Source organism: Caretta caretta, chromosome 2, assembly GCF_965140235.1.
Source record: "Caretta caretta isolate rCarCar2 chromosome 2, rCarCar1.hap1, whole genome shotgun sequence".
Classification (NCBI taxonomy): Eukaryota; Metazoa; Chordata; order Testudines; family Cheloniidae; genus Caretta; species Caretta caretta.
The window spans coordinates 72,998,671-73,020,396 of record NC_134207.1 but is presented as its reverse complement, the minus strand read 5'-3'; the positions used below and the strand labels follow the sequence as shown (position 1 = coordinate 73,020,396).

General features: G+C 40.1%; 1 protein-coding gene across 12 annotated transcripts in view; it reads left to right on the top strand.

Annotated features, from left to right (window-relative positions):
• SNTG1 (syntrophin gamma 1) overlaps nucleotides 1–21,726 on the top strand; it is a 525,384-nt gene that overhangs the window by 9,768 nt on the left and 493,890 nt on the right. The gene's annotated exons all lie outside the window — the stretch shown is intronic.

Below are 21,726 nucleotides of genomic sequence, written 5' to 3'. Positions count from 1 at the left end.
TTCTTCTTTTATATTCTGAAGTAATTAGCACCAAAAAGTTGTGTGCAACAGCATTACATACCTTAGCAAAAGTCATGCAAGTCGCACAATATTTTGATGCACTTTTTAGCAGCTGTTAATAATGAATCATATGGTTAAGCTTCAGAGCACAAATGGGCATTGATTTTCTTTGGCTTCTTTTTGAACCTAAAGTAGTCACACAATTAGAATTATGCCCATAAGATAATTCACTTCCAGCTCTTCATATGATTTTGTGTAGTAAAAGAAAGATAGCATTCTCCAGGAATAGCTTTTGAAAGCTGATCTAAGTTAATCAAATGTTCTTCAGGTGAAAGAGGATGGGAAAATATCAATTCTCCAGTGTAGAGGGGCTGTAGATGCAGTTTTCATCAGATACAGTTGTCTTCCTGTGCTCACTCCTAGTTTTATGTTAGAGCTGTATTTACATGAGTAGACTTCTGAACAGCATTGTGGTAACTGGCTATTAGATTTCAACATAAATCTTCACAGTGTTTGACTATAATGCAGATCAGTTGTTGTCCAGTATTAAAACTTACATCAAGCTGTGCAGGGAAATCTCCATTAAAATCTAGAGGTATTTCTTTCTAAAAATCAGTGGCAGGATGTGTCCCTTTAAAATCCTGTAAATCTTGAATACATTTTGGAGTGTCTCTGTAGTCAAAATACTACGGATTCTTTGTTTTATTGTTCTTGTGTGGAATGACTTTGAGAACACTGGGGTGAGTGTGTGTGGGCGGGGAGGGAAAGAGTGTGCACAGACACATTATAAAGAGACATACTCTTTTCAAATCTACCTTTAGACTTTGCACCATTGAGAAATGGATTTAAAAGCGCACTTGAATCATATGGTTCTTAGGAATCAAAGTGTTGATGTACTAAGAATGTGACGTGTTCAGTTGCCATAGAGGAGACAATCCGTATCCATGCTCCTGCTGGCAAACTAAGGACAGAGTTGGTTGTAGCTGTGAAAATAAATATTCCCTTACCTTTTCAGCAGAAGGAAGGTTTCATTAAATATTGTGTCATTCACAAAATGACCCCAGTGGGGAAAGCTTACTTGAACTATCACCTCTCATTGTCCATCTAATAACTAGGGTTGGAAAGGACCTTATTGAGTTATAACAGTGGTTTCCAAACTTGTTCCGTCGCTTGTGCAGGGAAAGCCCCTGGCGGGCCGGGCTGATTTGTTTACCTGCTGCGTCCGCAGGTTTGGCTGATCGCAGCTCAAGTGGCCGCAGTTCACTGCTCCAGGACAATGAGGGCTGCTGGAACTGGAGGCCAGTATGTCCCTTGGCCTGCGTCGCTTCCAGCAGCCCCCATTTGCCTGGAGCAGTGAACTGCGGCCACTGAGAGCCGCGATCGGCCAAACGTGCGGACGCGGCAGGTAAACAAACCGGCCGGGCCAGGCAGGGGCTTTCCCTGCACAAGCGATGAAACAAGTTTGGGAACCACTGAGATATAGAGTTCATACCTCTCCACAAATAGAGGATTGCTTTCTACACCAATGTTTTTAATCTTTTAGCTAGTGTGTTCTTAAACATCTGTAGTGATGAGGCTTCAGCTACCTCCCTTGGCAAGTTACCACATTAGTGCAATTGTTAGTTTTTTCTCCTAATGGTTCAATTAAATCTTCTCTTGCATTAATTTTGGGCCACTAATCCTTTTTATGGAATAAATTTCCCTCTTTGCCACTGTAGAGAGGCGTAAGCTGGGCCCTTCTGATTTCTGCTCCTGCTTCCCTCCCAGATCAGTCAGGGCCGCCTCAGGTTGATGCAACACCAGTGCTCTTTATTTACAGCTGTTTCCCACCACCGTACTATTCATGTACAGGTTTTTCTCAGCCAAACTTTGCCAGAAACAGACCTGGCCAGCAGCAGACTAGAGGGCCGGGCCGGGGTTGGCCCGGCCTGGCCCGGCCCAGCCCTGTCCTGCCCCGCCCTGCCCCGCCCCTCTCTGTGTCTGGCCTTTCTCTTTCCCTCTCCTCCCCTAGCTTCCATCCTCCTTCCCTTTAGAGCCTCTGGCTAATTAGGCTGGCAGCTGTTTCTCCTTGCCAGCAGGCACAGGGCAGTTCAACCAGCCCCACTCCATTCCCCTTGATTGGGCCTGGAGTGGCCGGGGGCTGATTAAGCACTCCTTACTCAGCACCCTATCACAGCTACATTAAATAATCCCTTCCCATCTTATGTTGCTTTTCATCTCCACATAACCAGTGATCATATTCCCTGTTTGTTGTATTTTTTCCAAGCTCTAAATACTACATTTCTTTAGATTCTCATAATATCTCTCTAATCCTTCTAACATTTTTTGGAGCCTAACTCAGTTATTATTGTCTTTTTTTTTTTTTTTTGAATAGCAGAAAGCTCAGCTCTTAGTACTATAAATTTGGTATTCCCATTTTTCTCCCTGTTCCTAAACATCATGCTCTTTCATATACCTCCTACTATAGCTGTTTAATTTTTTCCCAGTGACATTGTGTTGTGATCTTTATATCTAATTTACTGCTCACTAACATCACCAAATTCTTTTCTGCATTACTCTTTTCCAAGATAGCCTTTGTATTTTTGCTTAGTGTTATATCTCTCCCTTCATTTGTTGTCTGCATTTACATTAATAAATCATCCCATTGATATCTTTCTCCTATCTGATTCTGTAATGTCTACCATTGCTAATATGATTAATTTATAACACTCTTCCTAGAGTGTGAATTTAGATATTAAATAATACTAAGTCCATTATTGATCTCCTTTGAAACCACACATAATATTTCTCCTCAGTCTGATCGACACTTATAATTACTTTTTGTTTATGGTATGCCATCACATTTTGTAGCCATAGCAATGGCAATTGATTTAGTAACATCCATAGGCTTGTGGGAAGCAGAGAGGCTATTGGAAAATAGGAAGGAATGAAATGAGAGTGAATGGTTTGGGGCAAGTCTGCCACTAGCATATTTCAGTGCCCATGAAATGAACAGCAGTCTATCTTGGATGAACTATTCATAAAATGCATGCTGGCTTGTCTTTCTGTTGACTTCCATTGACTTCAATGAATATTGGATCAGGCCCAAAGTGCCCATACTTCCTTGATTTCAATGGAGTTTTGGCCACTTAAATACTCAATTTGTCCTTTAAGTGGTAAAATCATAATTGTGGGGAAAAGGACCTTCCTTACCAATACATAAAGAACACAAATTACTTTACAATTACAAATTACTTTATAATTACAAATAGCTTTCAAGCATGTTGTGCAGCTTAATCTCAACTTGAAAGAAAATACAAAGGTTTCAGTAGTTTGTAGTAGGTGGCTTCTAGTTAAATGTACGGTTTCAGAGTAACAGCCGTGTTAGTCTGTATTCGCAAAAAGAAAAGGAGTACTTGTGGCACCTTAGAGACTAACCAATTTATTTGAGCATGAGCTTTCGTGAGCTACAGCTCACTTCATCGGATGCATACCGTGGAAACTGCAGCAGTGAGGTGGAGGGTGAGAAAACCTGGATTTGTGCTGGAAATGGCCCAACCTGATGATCACTTTAGATAAGCTATTACCAGCAGGACAGTGGGGTGGGAGGAGGTATTGTTTCATATTCTCTGTGTATATATAAAGTCTGCTGCAGTTTCCACGGTATGCATCCGATGAAGTGAGCTGTAGCTCACGAAAGCTCATGCTCAAATAAATTGGTTAGTCTCTAAGGTGCCACAAGTACTCCTTTTCTTTTAGTTAAATGTACGTGGCTCATGGACAAGTACCATTAGTCACAAAGGCAAATATGGCAGCTGGCCCTAATCCAGTGCCTATAAATCAGGCCTTCAGGTGGTCCTCCTTACTCATGGACCCAGCATTTTCATGATGAATACAAAAAAAATATTCATCTAAAGGAAAATCCCATTAAAATGAGCTATAGGGATTGGTGGCTGGTTGAGAATGGGATTAACACAGAGACTTTTTAATGAAAGATCTGTCTTCACAAAGTGTTCTAAATTGTCACATTATGCAGGTTTACTGTGTCATGGCCTATAATATGGCATAGTACTATACTAGAACTGGGCAAATAAATTATTCACTGATTTAAAAAATATTTTAAAAGTATTGCATGTATATGTGAACACAAATATATGTGTAGAACACACCAAATGGCTCAATTTTATGATTCAGTAGCTTAAAATGTTCTGCAGCAGTACTTTACAATTCATATAACTTTCATTCAAATTCACCAGCTTTGATATTTCAGCCTACTGACTATAAAATTCAATTCTAAGAAACAAAGCAGTTCATGAAAGCAGTTAAGCACATGCTTAAGTTCCATTAACTTCAGTGAAACTTAAGTGCATGCTTAACTGCTTTCCTAAATAGAGATGCTTTCCTGAACTGGGGGACAAGGGGACAAATCCTGCATATACTTACTACTGGGGGTAGTGCTTACTGCCGTGAAATCTAATGAGTTTCCGTATGGTTCTAAGTGTTATACCTAGTAGTAAGTATTTGCAGGATTGGACCCTAAATTAGCTTTACAGTTACAAAGTTCACAAAACAATAATTTTGTTTAATTTATCTATCAGAAAAAGGAGTACAAGAGAAATTTTGGTAGGCTACAGAAATTAATAAAATTAATACCCAAACAGACCCTTCTGAGGCTGATTTCACCAGTGATGCTATCTTTTTAACAAACTGCTCCTCTAAGGGTCGTACACTACCCTAGACCCACACCAGAATGACTTTTGATGGATGTAAGGTTTCCTTCATGGGTGGTACAATATCCTTTAGACATAAAAGGCCAAATCCCTCCCGCTCCTGCAACTTTGCACCACAGTGGAGAAGATGTCATAGGAAGTCTCTCTTCGAGTAACAGCAGGAAAGGATTGTAACACAGTACTGAATGCATGCTTGGCAAATGTTCCCAAATCTACTGATGCACTGTGATCCCAATGTGGGCAAGGCCTGATGGCTAGGAAACATGGCAAGGCTCTCATTTGGATAGTGCACATACTCCCATCAGCAGCTGTGCCAGTAGAGGAGTGCACGTTGGTGCCATTGCAGAGTAGCAGTTGTGTGAGTCCTGCAATGGGGTACAACTGCCCATGTCGTGCCCTCAGAAATGCTCCTGTGACGAGCACGTACTTTGCACATCTCCACTCCTTTGCCACATTAGCAATTGCAGAGCTCCAGCTCAGCTGTGCATCCTATAGGTAATAGATCACATTATCAAAAGGAGAAAAAGAATTATGAATCCCCACCAAGACCCTCTAGGCTACTGATAACATTTTAAATAAGGAGCCCATTTATAAAAGCTTTCTTTATATTTCGGACATGATTACTAGATGCAGCTACAGCCTTTAATGGTTTATTATAAAGCATGTTATAAAATGCATTAGTAATGAACATTTAACAGATGACAAGCTGTTAGAAAGTGTTATAAAATATAGATTACTTTGTTCAACCAACATATATTTATGCTTAATGCCTGAATTTCAGTTATCAAATAGAAAGCATGTATAAGGTGTTCTAATGACACAAAGTGATAAGGGATGAATGCTGCTTTGAGATCTGTCCGTTCTTTCATTTACTCTGTCTACTATCAAATAACAGCTTCCCAGCTAATTAGGATTACCTGGAAACATGTAGCTACACAATAAATTCTTCATGGTTCGGTAACAATCACAGGACTCCGAGCCTGGAGCTGCCAATGGGGAATAGGTTGAATCATTTAAGTGGTCTGTGTGGGAGGAGAGGGAGAGTAGAATGAGTTTGCTTTTGTGTTCCTTATGCTGTGACATAGGGAGGGTGTATGAGTATGGTGGAAAGGAAGAGTGAACTGTTGAATTTCTGGGGGAGGTGGATAGAGGACTATTTGAAGGGCAGGAGCCTGCTGTTAAAGAACGCATGGAAGTACTGTTTTTGGGGGGAATATGGAGTATATGTTGTTGTGAGGGCGGGCGGGGAGGATTTTGACTTGTGAACTACTGTTAGTTTAATATTAATTCAGTTCCAGTAAACTTGTTCAAGGAAACTGTATATCAAATGGATATAAATTTTGGCTTTCAGCTTTCTGAGATATTATAAACCATTCTCAAATATTAAATGACCATAGCTGCCAGCATCTTTTTTTAATTAATGCAATGATCTATAGTTATATGAGCTCATCCAAATGCAGCATCACAATAAAGGGTATTTGGTCAGATTGTACCTTTCTTATGAAATCTCTTCAGGTACGCAACAGGACTGAGGCTTTGTCTACACTAAGAAATTAGGTCGAATTTATAGAAGTCGGTTTTGTAGAAAGCATTTTTATACAGTCGATTGTGTTTGTCCCCACACAAATGCTCTAAGTGCATGTAGTCGGCAGAGTGTGTCCACAGTACCGAGGCAACTGTCGACTTCCGGAGCATTGCACTGTGGGTAGCTATCCCACAATTCCCGCAGTCTCCGCTGCCCATTTGAATTCTGGGTAGAAATCCCAATGCCTGATGGGGCTAAAAACTTTGTCGCGGGTGGTTCTGGGTACATATCGTCAGGCCCCCCCTTCCCTCCCTCCTTCCATGAAAGCAAGAGCAGACAATCATTTTGTGCCTTTTTTCCTGAGTTACCTGTGCAGACGCCATACCATGGCAAGCATGGTAACCGTTACCATATGTCTCCTGGGTGCTGGCAGATGCGGTACTGAATTGCTACATAGCAGCAGTTTATTGTGTTTTGGCAGCAGACAGTGCAGTATGACTGGTAGCTGTCATCGACGTAGTCCAGGGTGCTCTTTTAACCAACTTCGATGAGGTCAAGGGCGCCTGGGCAAACATGGGAGTGACTCAGCCAGGTCATTTCCCTTTTAAGTTTCGTCTCATGGCGATTCAGTCCTACCGGCAGTGCACTGTCTTTCAATCAGCAGCCAGGAGAAGACAATGGCCAGCAGTCATACTGCACCGTCTTCTGCCGAGCACCCAGGAGATGACGATGGCTAGAGGTCGCACTGCACAGTCTGCTGCCAGCAAGATGTATAAAGATAGATGAAGTGGATCAAAACAAGAAATAGACCAGATTTTTTTGTATTCATTTTCTCCTCCCTCCCTCCGTGAAATCAATGGCCTGCTAAACCCAGTTTTGAGTTCTATTCTTGAGGTTTTGAGTTTTATCTTTGAGGGGGCCATTCTGTTTCTCGCAAAGCCACCCCTTGTAAGCCATGTTGTCAGTCGCCCCTCCCTCTGTCAGAGCAACGGCAAACAATTGTTTTGCGCCCTTTTCCCTGGATTGCCCAAGCAGGAGCAGATGCCATAGCACAGCAAACATGGAGCCCGTTCAGCTCACCGCAGCAGTTATGACCACTGTAAACACCTCGCGCATTTTTGTGCAGTGTATGCAGAACTAGCACCTGAAAAACCAGGCGAGGAGGCGACGGCAGCGCGGTGATGAGGACATGAACACGCTATTCTCTAAAACCGCATTCCCCCGCAATTTGGAGATCATGGTGTTAATGGGGCAGGCTCATGCCGTGGAACGCCGATTCTGGGCCCGGGAAACAAGCACAGAGTCTGGGATGATTCCCAGTGGCTCCAAAACTTTCGTATGCGTAAGGGCACTTTCATGGAACTTTGTGATTTGCTTTCCCCTGCCCTGAAGTGCAAGAATACCAAGATGAGAGCAGCCCTCACAGTTCACAAGTGAGCGGCAATAGCCCTGTGGAAGCTTGCAACCCCAGACAGCTACCGGTTGGTCGGTAATCAATTTGGAATGGGCAAATCTACTGTGGGGGTTGCTGTGATGCAAGTAGCCAACGCAATCATTGAGCTGCTGCTATCAAAGGTAGTGACTTTGGGAAATGTGCAGGTCATACTAGATGGCTCTGCTGCAATGGGATTCCCTAACTGTGGTGGGACTATAGACGGAACGCATATCCCTATCTTGGGACCGGACCACCAGGGAAGCCAGTACATAAACCGCAAGGGGTACTTTACAATGGTGCTGCAAGCTCTGGTGGATCACAAGGGATGTTTCACCAACATCAATGTGGCATGGCTGGGAAAGGTTCATGACGCTCGCATCTTCAGGAACTCTGTTCTGTTTACATGGCTGCAGGAAGGGATTTACTTCCCAGACCAGAAAATAACCGCTGGGGATGTTGAAATGCCTATAGTTATCCTTGGGGACACAGCCTACCCCTTAATGCCCTGGCTCATGAAGCTGTACACAGGCACCCTGGACAGTAGTCAGGAGCTGTTCAACTGTAGGCTGAGCAAGTGCAGAATGGTGGTAGAGTGTGCAATTGGACATTTAAAGGGCTGCTGGCGCAGTTTAGTGACTCGCTCAGACCTCAGCAAAACCAATATTCCCATTGTTATTGCTGCTTGCTGTGTGTTCCACAATCTCTATGAGAGTAAGGGGGAGACGTTTATGGCGGGGTGGGAGGTTGATGCAAATTGCCTGGCTGCTGAATATGTGCAGCCAGACACCAGGGCGGTTAGAAGAGCATAGCAGGAAGCGGTGCGCATCAGAGAGGCTTTGAAAACCAGTTTCATGACTGGCCAGGGTACTGTGTGACACTTCTGTTTGTTTCTCCTTGATGAAAACCCGCCCCCTTGGTTGCTTCTAAATTCCCTGTAAGCCACCCACCCTCCCCCCTTTGATCACAACTTGCTTGCAAAGGAAATAAAGTCACTATCATTTAAAAACCGTGTATTCTTTATTAATTGATTATAAAAATAGGGAGATAACGCACAAGGTAGGCCGGGTGGGGTATGGGAGGAGGCTAGCGGGGAAGGAAAAGGCCACTTTAAAACTTGTTGAATTTGCTTTGGCTGTCCACTGAGGTGGAGTGGTTGGGTGCCCTGAGCCTCCCACCCCGCTTTCTTGGATGTCTGGGTCGGGAGGCTATGGAACTTGGGGAGGATGGAGGGCGGTTAAGGAGGAGCTGCAGCAGCAGTCTGTGATCCTGCTGCCGTTCGTGAACCTCCACCAGACTCCGGAGCATGTACATTTAATCCTTCAGTAGCCCCAGTGTTTCCTCATGCCTCCTCTGATCTTCCTGCCGCCACCTCTCCTCATGTTCATCGGCCACCGTCTTCTACTCTGCTATTGTGTCCCTCCACACAGCTCTGTCAGTGCCGGACGACTGCATGAGCTCAGAGAAAATGTCACTGCGCTGCGTTTTTTTCGCCGCCTTATCTGAGATAGCCTTTGGGATGGAGGAGGGAGGCTTGAAACATTTGCAGCTGCTGGAGATAAAAAGGGAGTGAAAGTATTTAAAAAGATACATTTTACAGAAGAATGGCTATACTCTTTCACGGTGAACAACGCTATTCACATTACATAGCACATGTGATTTTGGTACAAGGTCGTATTTTGTATCTTATATTGAGTGCCTGTGGCTTTGGTGTTAGAGATCACACACGCAGTGCCAGGCAACAGAATTCAGCTTGTAGGCAGCCATGGTAAGCCATAGTCTTTTGGCTTCTGCAACCTTCATAACAGCAGCCCCCTCCTTTCCCATACCAAGCAAAGCACGTTGAGTTGGCCATTTAGTGCTGCAGTTTTCCTGTTAACGTGCAGCAGCAGAAACCAAACTAACCCCCTCCCCCCATCCAATTCTCTGGAATGATCACTTTTCTCCTCCCCCCACCACGTGGCTGGTATCAGGGAAGATCCCTGCTAGCCAAATGCAAACAGCTCAGCGCCAATTCCCCCCCCCCCCCCCCACACACACACACCACGTGGCTAACTGCGGGGAGGATTTCTTTTCAGCCACAGGCAAACAGCCCAGTAGGAACGGCCACCTCTTAATGTCCCCTTAATCAAATTCCCCTATTTCAACCAGGTTACCATGAACGATATCACTGTCCTGAGGATAACACAGAGAGATAAAGAACGGATGTTGCTTGAATGCCAGCAAACACCGGGACCATACGCTGCCAGACTTTGTCATGCAATGTTACCAGATTACTTGCTACTGGCATGGCATGGTAAAGTGTCCTACTGTGGAGGACGGAATAAGGCTGCTCTCCCCAGAAACCTTCAGCAAAGGATTTTAGAGTACCTCCGGGAGAGCTTCATGGAGATGTCCCTGGAGGATTTCTGCTCCATCCCCAGACACGTTAATAGACTTTTCCAGTAGCAGTACTGGCCATGAATGCATCCCAAGTCCTCAGGGCTACTTAATCATTAAAAAATGCTTGCTTTTATTACATGTATTATATTTAAAAAGGTACACTCACCAGAGGTCCCTTCTCCGGCTTGGTTGGGTTGGGAGGGTATTTCAGTCAGGGTGATAAAAAGATCCTGGCTGTTGAGGAGAACGGTGTGCTGTGTGCTCTCCCCAAGCTCGTCCTCCTACTCCTCTTCCCAATCTTCCCAATCTGCAAAATCCTCAGCCATGGCGGAGAGTACCCCATCATCGGAGTCCATGGACAGGGGTGGGTTAGTGGTGGCGGCCCCCCCCTAAGACTGTATGCAGCTCAGCGTAGAAGCGGCATGTCTGGGGCTCTATCCCGGAGCGTACGTTTGATTCTTTGGTTTCTGGTACGCTTGTCTGAGCTCCTTAAGTTTCACGTGGCACTGTGTTGTGTCCCTGATGTAGCCTCTGTCTCTCATGGCCTCTGAGATTTTTTGAAATATTTTGGTATTTCGTCTTTTGGAAAGTAGTTCTGATAGCACAGATTCCTCTCCCCATACAGCGATCAGATCCAGTACCTCCCGTTTGGTCCATGCTGAAGCTCTTTTTTGATTCTGGGACTGCATGGTCCCCTGTGCTGATGAGCTCTGCTTGGTCACCTGTGGTCGCCTGGCCAAACAGGAAATGAGATTCAAAAGTTCCCGGGGCTTTTCCTGTATACCTGGCCAGTGCATCTGAGTTCAGAGTGCTGTCCAGAGCGGTCACAGTGGTGCACTGTGGGATAGCTCCCGGAGGCCAATACCTTCAAATTGCGTCCACACGAACCCTAATTTGAAACGGCGATGTTGATTTCAGCGCTAATCCCCTCATTGGGGAGGAGTACAGAAATAGATTTTAAGACCCCTTTATGTCGAAAAAATGGCTTCGTTCTGTGGACGGGTGCAGGGTTAATTAGGATTTAACGCTGCTAAATCCGACATAAACTCATAGTGTAGACCAGGCCTGAGAGAACTTTACAGTGGTGTATATACTGAAACAGGTTGGCTACAATATTTCTAACTGAGTTGTCTAAATAATATATCATACCTACAGAAATGGTGATTTGGGAAATCGTGAACTTCACAGCTGGCTCCCTATTAGCTTTTTTTTTCTTTTTTTTTAAAGCCTCAAAATTTTAGAACTCTTGTTGGTCCCATGTTCACTATTTATAGGTTTACATAGGAAAATAAATGGAACAACTTTCTTAGATAACTTTTGTTTGTTTTTTCCATTTGGTCACATACCAGTAGCACAGAGTTTTGTTGTCTTTTCTTTTTTCCCCTCTCAGGTGTACATAGGCATCTACTGGGCATGGAAATAAGTGCCCTTTCAGTTTTCAGTTGGGTCCAGTTCATCTTTGTACTGGGGTTGCTTACACTGGCTCCACTGCTATAAAGATACCACAGAGATGGTGGATCCAGACTCCAGGGGATTTTACTGACACATGGGACTTCCTTGGTTGGCATGTAGCCAGAGTGTTCCAGCCATGCCCCCAAATATCCCTGCTGTGGGGAATGCTGCAGTGATGCTGCTTCTGACTGGCTGTGTAGGGAGCATAGGCAGCTAGGTATAAGTTAGGGCAGCCAGGTTAGTGGAGATGCAAAGGTTGTATAAAACCACCCCTTCTCCCACACATCTACCTTTCTGACTCTACCCCAAGCTAAGCTTCAGCATAGGGATAAATGAGGCCTGATATGCACACCAGTCTTACAGCATATTCTCTACATTGCTCAGAAAAGTGGGTAGAGCTATGACTCCTGCTATGCAATTCTAATGTTCCTAAAAAAATTGTGGAGGTAACTTCCTTTCCAGTTGAAGAGTTTGAATGAAAACAACTCCCTCTAAAATCAACTTAATAAAAATGCATAAATTATGATAGGGATGCTTCTAATTACCTATCTTCACTTCTCAGAGCATGGACTAGGACTCTGCTTACATGACTCAAGTACTACACTCACCACAGTTCTAAAGTGATACACAAGAATAGAGTAAGAAATCTTGTTCCTCATTTAGAATAGCACAGGAACCTGCTTCAGGTAAATGTATGTTGGAAAAGCTATTCTAGATTTCTGCTTAGGAATTTGAAGTGTCAAACACAAAAAACCCTGTTTTATCTGTAATGGCAAAACTTCTATCATATGTAACCTTAAGCATCAGGATGATCTATCATAACATAACACAGAGATAACATTTTAGGGAGAATTAGTCCTTTATTTGTTTTCCTTTTAAAATATACATCTGGAATAGTAAGTCATGTGTATATTAAATCTTTTTATACATTCAGAGACCTATAGAGTTAACCAAAATATCCATCAGTTTCAGTCGCCAATGTAACCAACTTCATTCATTAAAAATTAAAAGTATTTTAAAATGTCGTGCTTTTATTATAGAATGTTTTCTAAAATCAGCCATACAAAGTAAACTGTCATATTGAGGAACTATATGAAGGCAGACAATTTGAAAACACGTTTTGTAAATACTGCAAAGTAGTTACAGACATCTAAATTATTGTTTTTGTACAAGTTGATTTGCTTTCACATTTTGGGGCTTATTTTGGATACAGATTCAGGGCAATATTTGACCTTAGAGTTTGTGACTTTGCAAACAAATTTTAGCACAATGAGCAGATGCTGCAAGATGCAATATAATTGAGTAATATTCTGTCCTAATGATTTTTATCTAAGCAGCATATGATTTATAGTGAAGGTCCTTATCCAGTCGATAAGTTAGTCTTCTGGAGTGATGGATTGTTTAAAGTTGGCAAAGCAAAGCAAAACACAAATAGTTTTCTGCAGTCAAATATACTGCACGTACAATTTCTTGTTGTAAGCTGCATTGCAATGTAAATAATAACTAGAGTCAAAGTCAGAGGAACATAAGCCCTGCAACAGAGAGATAGTCTTTTGGGTCTAGCATTCTGGTCCTATAATAATGGTACTATGTGACATTCCCAGTATTTCCAAGCCCAAACACTCAGAAAGTATTAGAACCTTTTAAAATAATGATTTAAAAAAAAATGGAAAGCTGAGATTCTCATGTATGTGCAAGACTCCTGGAGCTGAGGCTTTAAGAAAATTGCCAAATATCATGAAACTGTTAATAAAGTTATGAGTTGTGTGCCTTAAAGTTAGGCTTGGCAAAAATTTTAGTTGTTATAATTTCAACAGATATCAATGTTTTAAAATCATTTTTAATTTTTTTATCATTTTAAATTTTAGTTTTAAGCATTTTTGTTTTATTATTAAATGTTCACATTTTGGGACATTTTGGGTGGGGTGGGGTCAGACAATTAATTATTTAATGACAGTAAACATTGAGATTCAAAAAGTTAAAGCTTTCAAATGATTAAAACACAAAGTGTCAACATAACATGTCAAAATATGCATTGTAGATATCCTTAAATCAAACTGATTTCTCAAGCAGCAGTTTCTTTCTTTGCCTATCTATACTTTCCAATTGTTATTGATACAAATATTTTTGTCAGTTTGTGTGTGTACGGAGTAATTGACATTTACTGATAAAAATCTAATCCTTTCAAGCCTACTTATAGTAATGTGTTTGTGTTTGTAGATGGAAGGAAAATTGGTTAAGGAATTGTGATTGGTGATAAGAATTTCCACAATCAACAACCCTACCTAAGCCTCCAGTGCTTTTTCAGAACATAGCGGGCTTCACTCTGTCATATATGCAACTTTCTGCCTTTCACCAAGACTAGCAGGCTCTTCTTCTGCAGTAAACGCAGTTTTCATTAGTCTGGAAAATAAGAGCCCATTAACTTCTTCTAACTAGAGCTCAAACAGTAATCTTTAAACAGGGGAATTGTTTCTTTTTCACACTTTCTTCAGAAACAAGTTATTTTATACTATTGCACCTTTTGCCCTGAGCAGGTTGCCAGTATTCGGGGCCTTGCTGGGTTGTTTCAGTTAGGAAGATAAATTGATAGTCAGATATTTCTTTGGTGCAATCCTGTTTATTCACAAAGAAAGTACACAAAGTCCTGTTCCCCTGAACACAGTAGAAAGAAACAACAGGAGGCAGCTTCTTTGCCCAGAAGTATAAGTTTGCCTTTGCAGAGAGTACGGTGTCTAAAAAGTTATTTTGGCTTCCTCCCAGGGCTACTTTCACCATTGCTTCTCTCCCTTTCTGCCGTTCAGTCTCCCTCATTCAATCAATCAATCAATCAATCAATCAATCCCCTAGTTCCTGCATTTGCAATGAGTCCCTGGAAACCCTTCAGTCCACATGGTTTAGCTTCTGATTGGTCATGCTATGCAGTCCATGGGCTTGGGAGGTGGCTTCCTATCGTTTCCGGCTATCACTATATAAAGGGGCATATAATTGCTCCTTCCACTTAGCCTGTAAGAAAGATGGTCTACATACCTATCAGCTGGAATGAGTCTGTAATTGTCCATAGATCACAGACCAGCATGATGGCTGTCATTAACCTTTCTGCATAACAGCATTATAACAGTGATAGTCCAATCCCATAAAATTCTGGAACCAGACAAAAGTTTTTAAATTTTTTGGAGCAGGGACAGTAGTTTTTTGGTATATATGTGTGTAGAGCCAAACACATTGGGTTCTTGATCCTAGATTGGGGTACGAGGTGCTACCACAATACAAATAATAATAATACTGCAAATTTACAGAGAGGACCATCAACCCATTAATAAAAAGTTGGGGTTGATGTGACCTTTATTCCCTTCACTCATTGCACCTACATTTTATATGGAGAATAAGTTTCCCTTAAATCCCCATCATGTTGAATTCTTGCTTCTGAGCCCACGTTTTAATTCAAGGAAAGACAAAATACATTTGTAACTCCAGACCTGTAGGTCCTTATGGCTTTTTTAATGCACGGATTTAATTTTAGCATAAAATTTATGATGCTCTCATTAAACTTTTGTCAGTGTTTCTATTGCAACCTCCTGGCAAAAACATGGTGTGTGTTTTTTATATTCAAGTAATCCACTAGTCTTAATAATAATACACTGTTAGTAACTTAATAGCAGTCTTTATTAGATACATAGTTAACATATATGCAGAGCATTTTAACTCAAGTCAATCTCTTAATCTAACCTAAAATCAACTGAGGTGATGTCTGTCATGTTGTTTTTTGAAATATTAATTAATGGTTTATGATCTGTTTCTGCCAATACAGATCTACCATATAGAAAAGTGATTTTTTTTTGCATGGAAAAAAAAATGCCAAAGCCTCTTTCTATTTGAACGTACGGACATTCCATTTTTAATATAGCTCTAGATGCATAAGCAACTGGTTTCCCTAGATCACCATATTTTTGTGTAGAACTGCTCCTAGACCTTGTTTGGATGCATCTGAAAACAATTTTGTAAATCTGTTACTATCAAATAATTTTAGTACTGGAGCTGTTTTTATTAGTTGCTTAACCTGCTTAAATTCTTGTTGATGTTGACAGTCCCATGTCCGTTGATTGATTATTTTTACAGAGTAAATCCCTTAAATGTGTTGGGGTTTTTTTCTGCTAAGTTAGCTATGTATTTGCCTACAAAATTAACCATACCCCAAAATTTCTGCAATGTCCTTATCTTTTGGATAAGCAATATTATCAATAGCTTGTATTCCTTGTGGATCTATCTTGTAATCCCTGATGGGTCAGTTTTTCTCCTTAAAGGTTAATTCTTACAATCTAATTTTATATTTATTTTTGATTTAGTTTCAATCCTGCTTCTGTTTTAGTTACTCTTATATCATGCTCTTTTATAGTTATTTCCCATATTATATCATCTATGTATACTTATGTGCCATCTCTATTTTCAACTATCTTTTGTAATGCTCTATGAAATACCTCTGGAGCCAAACATAATCCAAAAGATGATCTTTTAAAACAGTAACATCCAAACAATGTGTCAAATGGGCATAACACTGACATTTTTGCTCAAATGGTATTTGTCAAAATCCATTTGATGCAGCGAAAGAAGAAAATTATTTTGCTCCAGACATTTGTCAAAATATTTCTTCCCTGATAGATATTTTAAAATGTTGCTTTTTAACATACTTAATTTATTCTTTTAGATCTAAACATAAATATAAGGATCCTTCTTTCTTTTTTTCTATTACTAATGAATTCATCCATTCAGTCATCTCTTCCACTCTTTTCATTATATCTAAATTAATCAACCTTTCCAATTCCTTTTGTACCATACCTCTTAATGCCAAGGGTATCTTTCTAGTTGCATGTATAACTGGTTTCTTCTTTTCATTTAACTCTATTATATACATTGTATCCTATTTACCAATGCCAGTGAATAACTCTATGTAAATTGATGTTCTGTTTCCAGCATTTCATAATCCTTAGTAGTCTGCATTCCATCAATTAGATTTACTGCTAAACATGTTTCTAAATCTAAAATAGAAATACCTTATCCCTTAACCACTACAAATCTTATGTTTTCTAAATTATCTTTAACTGTGACCTGTAATTCACAAATACCAATAACAGGACATTTTTCGCCACTAGAAGATTGTAAATTGATCTGTATTTGTTTTCTTACTATAGGTTTTACGTTTAGACATTTTTTAATGTTAGAAGAAATTAGCTTGTGCACCTGTATCTATTACACTATCGACTAATGGAACATTTTATTTTGTTTGTAACTGTCCAACCCTCCCTGTAGTTTAGAGTGACTGTTTCCAAATAGTCAGAAACAAATTTTCTTCATATGTAATGTCAGCTCTGTATTCCTTATTCAGTAACTTCTCTGAGACTTTTGAATTAAATGTATATTTCTAAGTTTTTGCAGACTTCTCTACTTATAGACTGTTGCAAAATGATTCCGTTTCTTGCACATATGACAGATTTGACCATATGCTGGACATTGTCTAGGCTGGTGCCTCCTTCCACATCTAGAGCATTCTTTCATATGCTCATATGTTTTAACTTTAATATTTTCACTCTGTTTCCTTCCATAGACTTGTTTTTTACTTTTTCATATTAAGTCTATATTCATGTCAGTTTGTTTTCTTTCTAAAATGTGCATTTGTTGATTAAGTTCAGCAATTTGGTAAATTCTCACTGCTTTTTCTGGATTTACATCTGGCATGTCTAACTGTTGGCTACACTTACCCATCACAATTTGATATTCTATCATTGAATCAGATTCTGAAAATTACACGTCTAATTTCTTACCTTAGATCTGTTAAAAAAGTCTCTTCCTCCATTTTATTTCTTGAGTGTAACTGAAATCTTTCAAATGATTTATTTCTTTTTGGTAAATGATATTCCTCAAAAGTTTTTTAAGGCAATCTCACAGATAGCTCATCTAACGTTAAGTTCAAATGAACTATATAATGAAATTGCTTCAGTATGTGCAATATTGGAGGGGAAAAGGCAATCTAATGCTCATCTTCCTTGTGAGTATATTTTGATGCCCTCAGAAATAAATCAGATTCTTATTTAAATGTTTTCCAATTTTCTGCAGCATTTCTTGACATTTTTAGAAAAGTGGGAACTCTTAATTGATCCATCTTTTTTTATTAAAACTTATTTTTCTCTGCCGAGCAACTTTTACCTCAGCTTGTGGGTTTTTTTGTTTGTTTTGTTTTTTAATTTCTTCCTCTTTTTTTTAACCACTTCATTCACTCCTGGTACCATGTGTTGTTTTATATTCAAGTAATTCACTAGTCTTAATAATATTTCATTGCTAGTAACTTAACAATAGTCTTTATTAAACACATAGTTAACATACATAGAGCATCTTAACTTGGGTCAATCCATTAGTCTAACCTAAAACCAACTGCCTGATCCCACTGTCAGCTCCCACATCCTAAAGATTCTATTCATTCTCTTAACACCACAGTAACACCACCCATGGCATGCAAAGAACTATCACTGTCAAGTAGGATGTAAAGGAATTTGGATTTTTTTTTTACCAAACCCTCTCTAGCCTTGATACCAGCCATGTTATTCCCTGTCCCCTCAAGTCCATTCAAAACTCTAGTGCTAGCATCATCATTCTGAGCATATCATTCGCCTTTTTGCAGGGCCGGATTAAGACCTTTAGAGGCCCTAAGCACTGAAAAGATTATGGTGCCCCCCGCATGTTTAATTCAAAATAAAAACAATACTATATTTTATTTTTCGAAATGACACAAAATGACACAATTTTATTTTTCGAAATGACACAAAACTTACATGTATGCTGAAATTAAAATAGCTTCTTTCTAGATTTTCTGATTGCAAAATTCTGGATAAGTTCATCGAAGCTGACTCGACGAAGCATGTCCGCTTCCATACACAACAGAGAAAGTGAATCAAATCTGTCCTGACACATTGTTGTTCTCTGAGGGTTTTTTATTCTTTTCAGCTGAGAAAAAGAGCATTCTGCGGAGCAGTTAGTAATCATCAATGTTAGAAAAATACATAGTGTGATCTTTACATTTGGAAATACACATTGTATTCCGTCTTTCAGTATTGTGTCATGAAGATCAATGAGACTGAATTTCATTTTTCCTGTTTCATTACACTTTGCGCGCATATAACAGTGGAACTGCCGTACTTCTCCACAGAGATTCATGTTCAAGTCAACAGGATATGAGTCAACTAGCTTTTGGGAACCTTGTGAATATTGTTCATCAGATAAGTCCATATCGTTTAGAAAAGAAAATCTACTTGATAGTTCTTTGTACACTTCACCTCTCCTCTTCATATGAGCTTCAATTGTACCAATTATAGCGTAGTAAGTAGATACGCAAAATTTGTCTCTAGGATTCAGTGCTGTTTCTGTTGCACTGCTATCATTTGCTTGTTTTTTTCCTGATTCGCTTGCGGGACTGGGCTTCTTTGTAGTTAGTATCAGGCAAGATATCTTTTGATATGTCTTCAAATCTTTCAAAATCATTTCTCAAAGTGTGTAAGTGGTTTGCTAATGATTGACACAGGTCTGCACGTTTTCAAATCCAATTCTTTTTCTTGACTTGTGTGGTAAAAGTGTTGTAAAATTTCATTCCACATGGTCAACATGAATACAAACTCTCATTCTTGCATCTTGTTTGCAATGTTTTCTGCCTCTCGTAGAGTTTCCCCCTTTTGTGATTGGTCTTCAGCTATACTTTCTAATGCATCCACAGTCTTTGATTAGGACTCCAGAATTGCACTTATTGCCACTTGTTTGCAGTGCCTCCCAGCAAGTATTAGAAAGAGATAGAAAGAGATAACAATTGCACTTGTTGCCACCCTTCAACGCATGATCATTGCCCAAATATGTTTTAAGAACTGCCCCGGTGTGTTGAGGCACAGAAAAATGTATAAAGTAACCGGACTGTTGAGAAAAAAATTACTGCCACCAGACAACAATCAACAGCACTGCGGCCAACAAGATTGACAGAGTGTGCAACACATGGTATGAATATGGCATATTTGTTCTGTTCTAAAAGCTTCTTCTGCATTCCTTGATAATGCCCTGACATGTTGGTAGCATTGTCATAAGACTGACCTCTGCACTTTGAGAAAGACTGTGTAATGGAGTGTAAGGAAGTCTAACAAAGTTCTGATTTTCCCATGATGACTACTTCTATGCTTTTTTTGAAATATCAAATTTAAAAAAAAAAATCTCTTTTTTTTGTGCCCCCTGCTTTGCTGGTGCCCTAAGCACATGCTTAGTCTGCCTATGGGGTAATCCAGCCCTGCATTTTTGTGTCCCTCTGCTGGCTCCCGCTCCTTCATCTTCTGAAACCTCAACTTCTTGTCTGCATTTAGCTCCACCCTATTTATTTGATTTGTGTGTGTATGTGTGTGTGTGTTATGTTATATTGGCTTATTGGGACTTTCCCAGTGCTCTATGAGTGATGACAGCTTTAATTGCTCAGATGTCTGTGTCTCCCTCAAGCCCCTCCATGCTTTACATTTTGCCGTCCCATATGCATGGGAAGACTCCCTATTAAATTTTGCAAAACTGCCGCCTTAACCTTTTTTAAATGCCTCCTGAAGCCTTCCTAGGCCATGATGCCTACCAATCACTACTGCCCAGCATTGATTAAGGAAGGGCAAAGCCCAGACTTCAAATTTTCTGCTAAAGTGTTCATTTTTTTTAACGTTTTCCTCCAACACCCTTCAGCCTGTCTGACAGTTTTGTCTACCTGTCTAATCCTGCCTGAGTCCTAGATTGTAAACTGTCTGGGGCAAGGCTTGTCTGCTTTGTTACTTGTCTATACAGTAGCCCAGTTGGACACTGATCCTTGACTGAGGCTTGTATGCGCCAGCATAATATTAATAAAAAATCAATTGAGTTATTTTAAGTAGTTATGTTAAAACTGGTGTGCAGTGACTTAAGTACTTTAAAAAAAACCTGGTTATATAAAATAAATACACGTATGGGCCACAGTCTTGCAACTGGATCTGTGCAGGTGGAGTCACAACAAAGATTGACATACAAGATTCTGCCCAGTCATTAAGGCAGATCCTGACAAAGCTGTAAATCAGAGCATATTTTGGTCTACTGTGTCCTACAGTTCGTCAGCACTTCAGGGAAATAATTAGTGGGATGCTTTGTTATTATACCTATGTATTGGAAAACTATGACTATGAATTTTAACCTTTTGTACTTCAGTATCTGCTGGAAAACAAAGTACAGAAAAGCTGCAGGAAAGGTTCCTGACTGAAGCTAAGTGCTAGAAATTTCAGGCAAAAGTGGATTTCCAGGCAATTCCCCAATCAGAAAGATTGTAGATTAGTGACTTTGGATAACTTTTAACTTTCAGAAACTCAAATAAATCAAATTTAACTTTTGAACTTTTGAGGTACCCACTGTGCTATATTGTTTTCCCTCCTAATTTTTAACCATCTTTCTATGTAATGTAATTGCTTAGAAATAATAGAATTTTTTGAATAGAATTTTTTGACCAAATTTTTTTATAACTTAATTAGAGCTGTCATAAATATAAAGGGAAGGGTAAACCCCTTTGAAATCCCTCCTGGCCAGGGGAAAGCTCCTCTCACCTGTAAAGGGTTAAGAAGCTAAAGGTAACCTCGCTGGCACCTGACCAAAATGACCAATGAGGAGACAAGATACTTTCAAAAGCTGGGAGGAGGGAGAGAAACAAAGGGTCTGCGTCTGTCTGTATGCTGCTTTTGCCAGGGACAGAACAGGAATGGAGTCTTAGAACTTTTAGTAAGTAATCTAGTTAGGTATGCGTTAGATTATGATTTCTTTAAATGGCTGAGAAAAGAATTGTGCTGAATAGAATAACTATTTCTGTCTATGTATCTTTTTTGTAACTTAAGGTTTTGCCTAGAGGGGTTCTCTATGTTTTTGAATCTAATTACCCTGTAAGATATCTACCATCCTGATTTTACAGGGGGGATTTCTTTATTTCTATTTTTCTATTTTTTATTAAAAGTCTTCTTGTAAAAAACTGAATGCTTTTTCATTGTTCTCAGATCCAAGGGTTTGGGTCTGTGGTCACCTATGCAAATTGGTGAGGCTTTTTTATCCAACATTTCCCAGGAAAGGGGGGGTGCAAGTGTTGGGAGGATTGTTCATTGTTCTTAAGATCCAAGGGTCTGGGTCTGTAGTCACCTAGGCAAATTGGTGAGGCT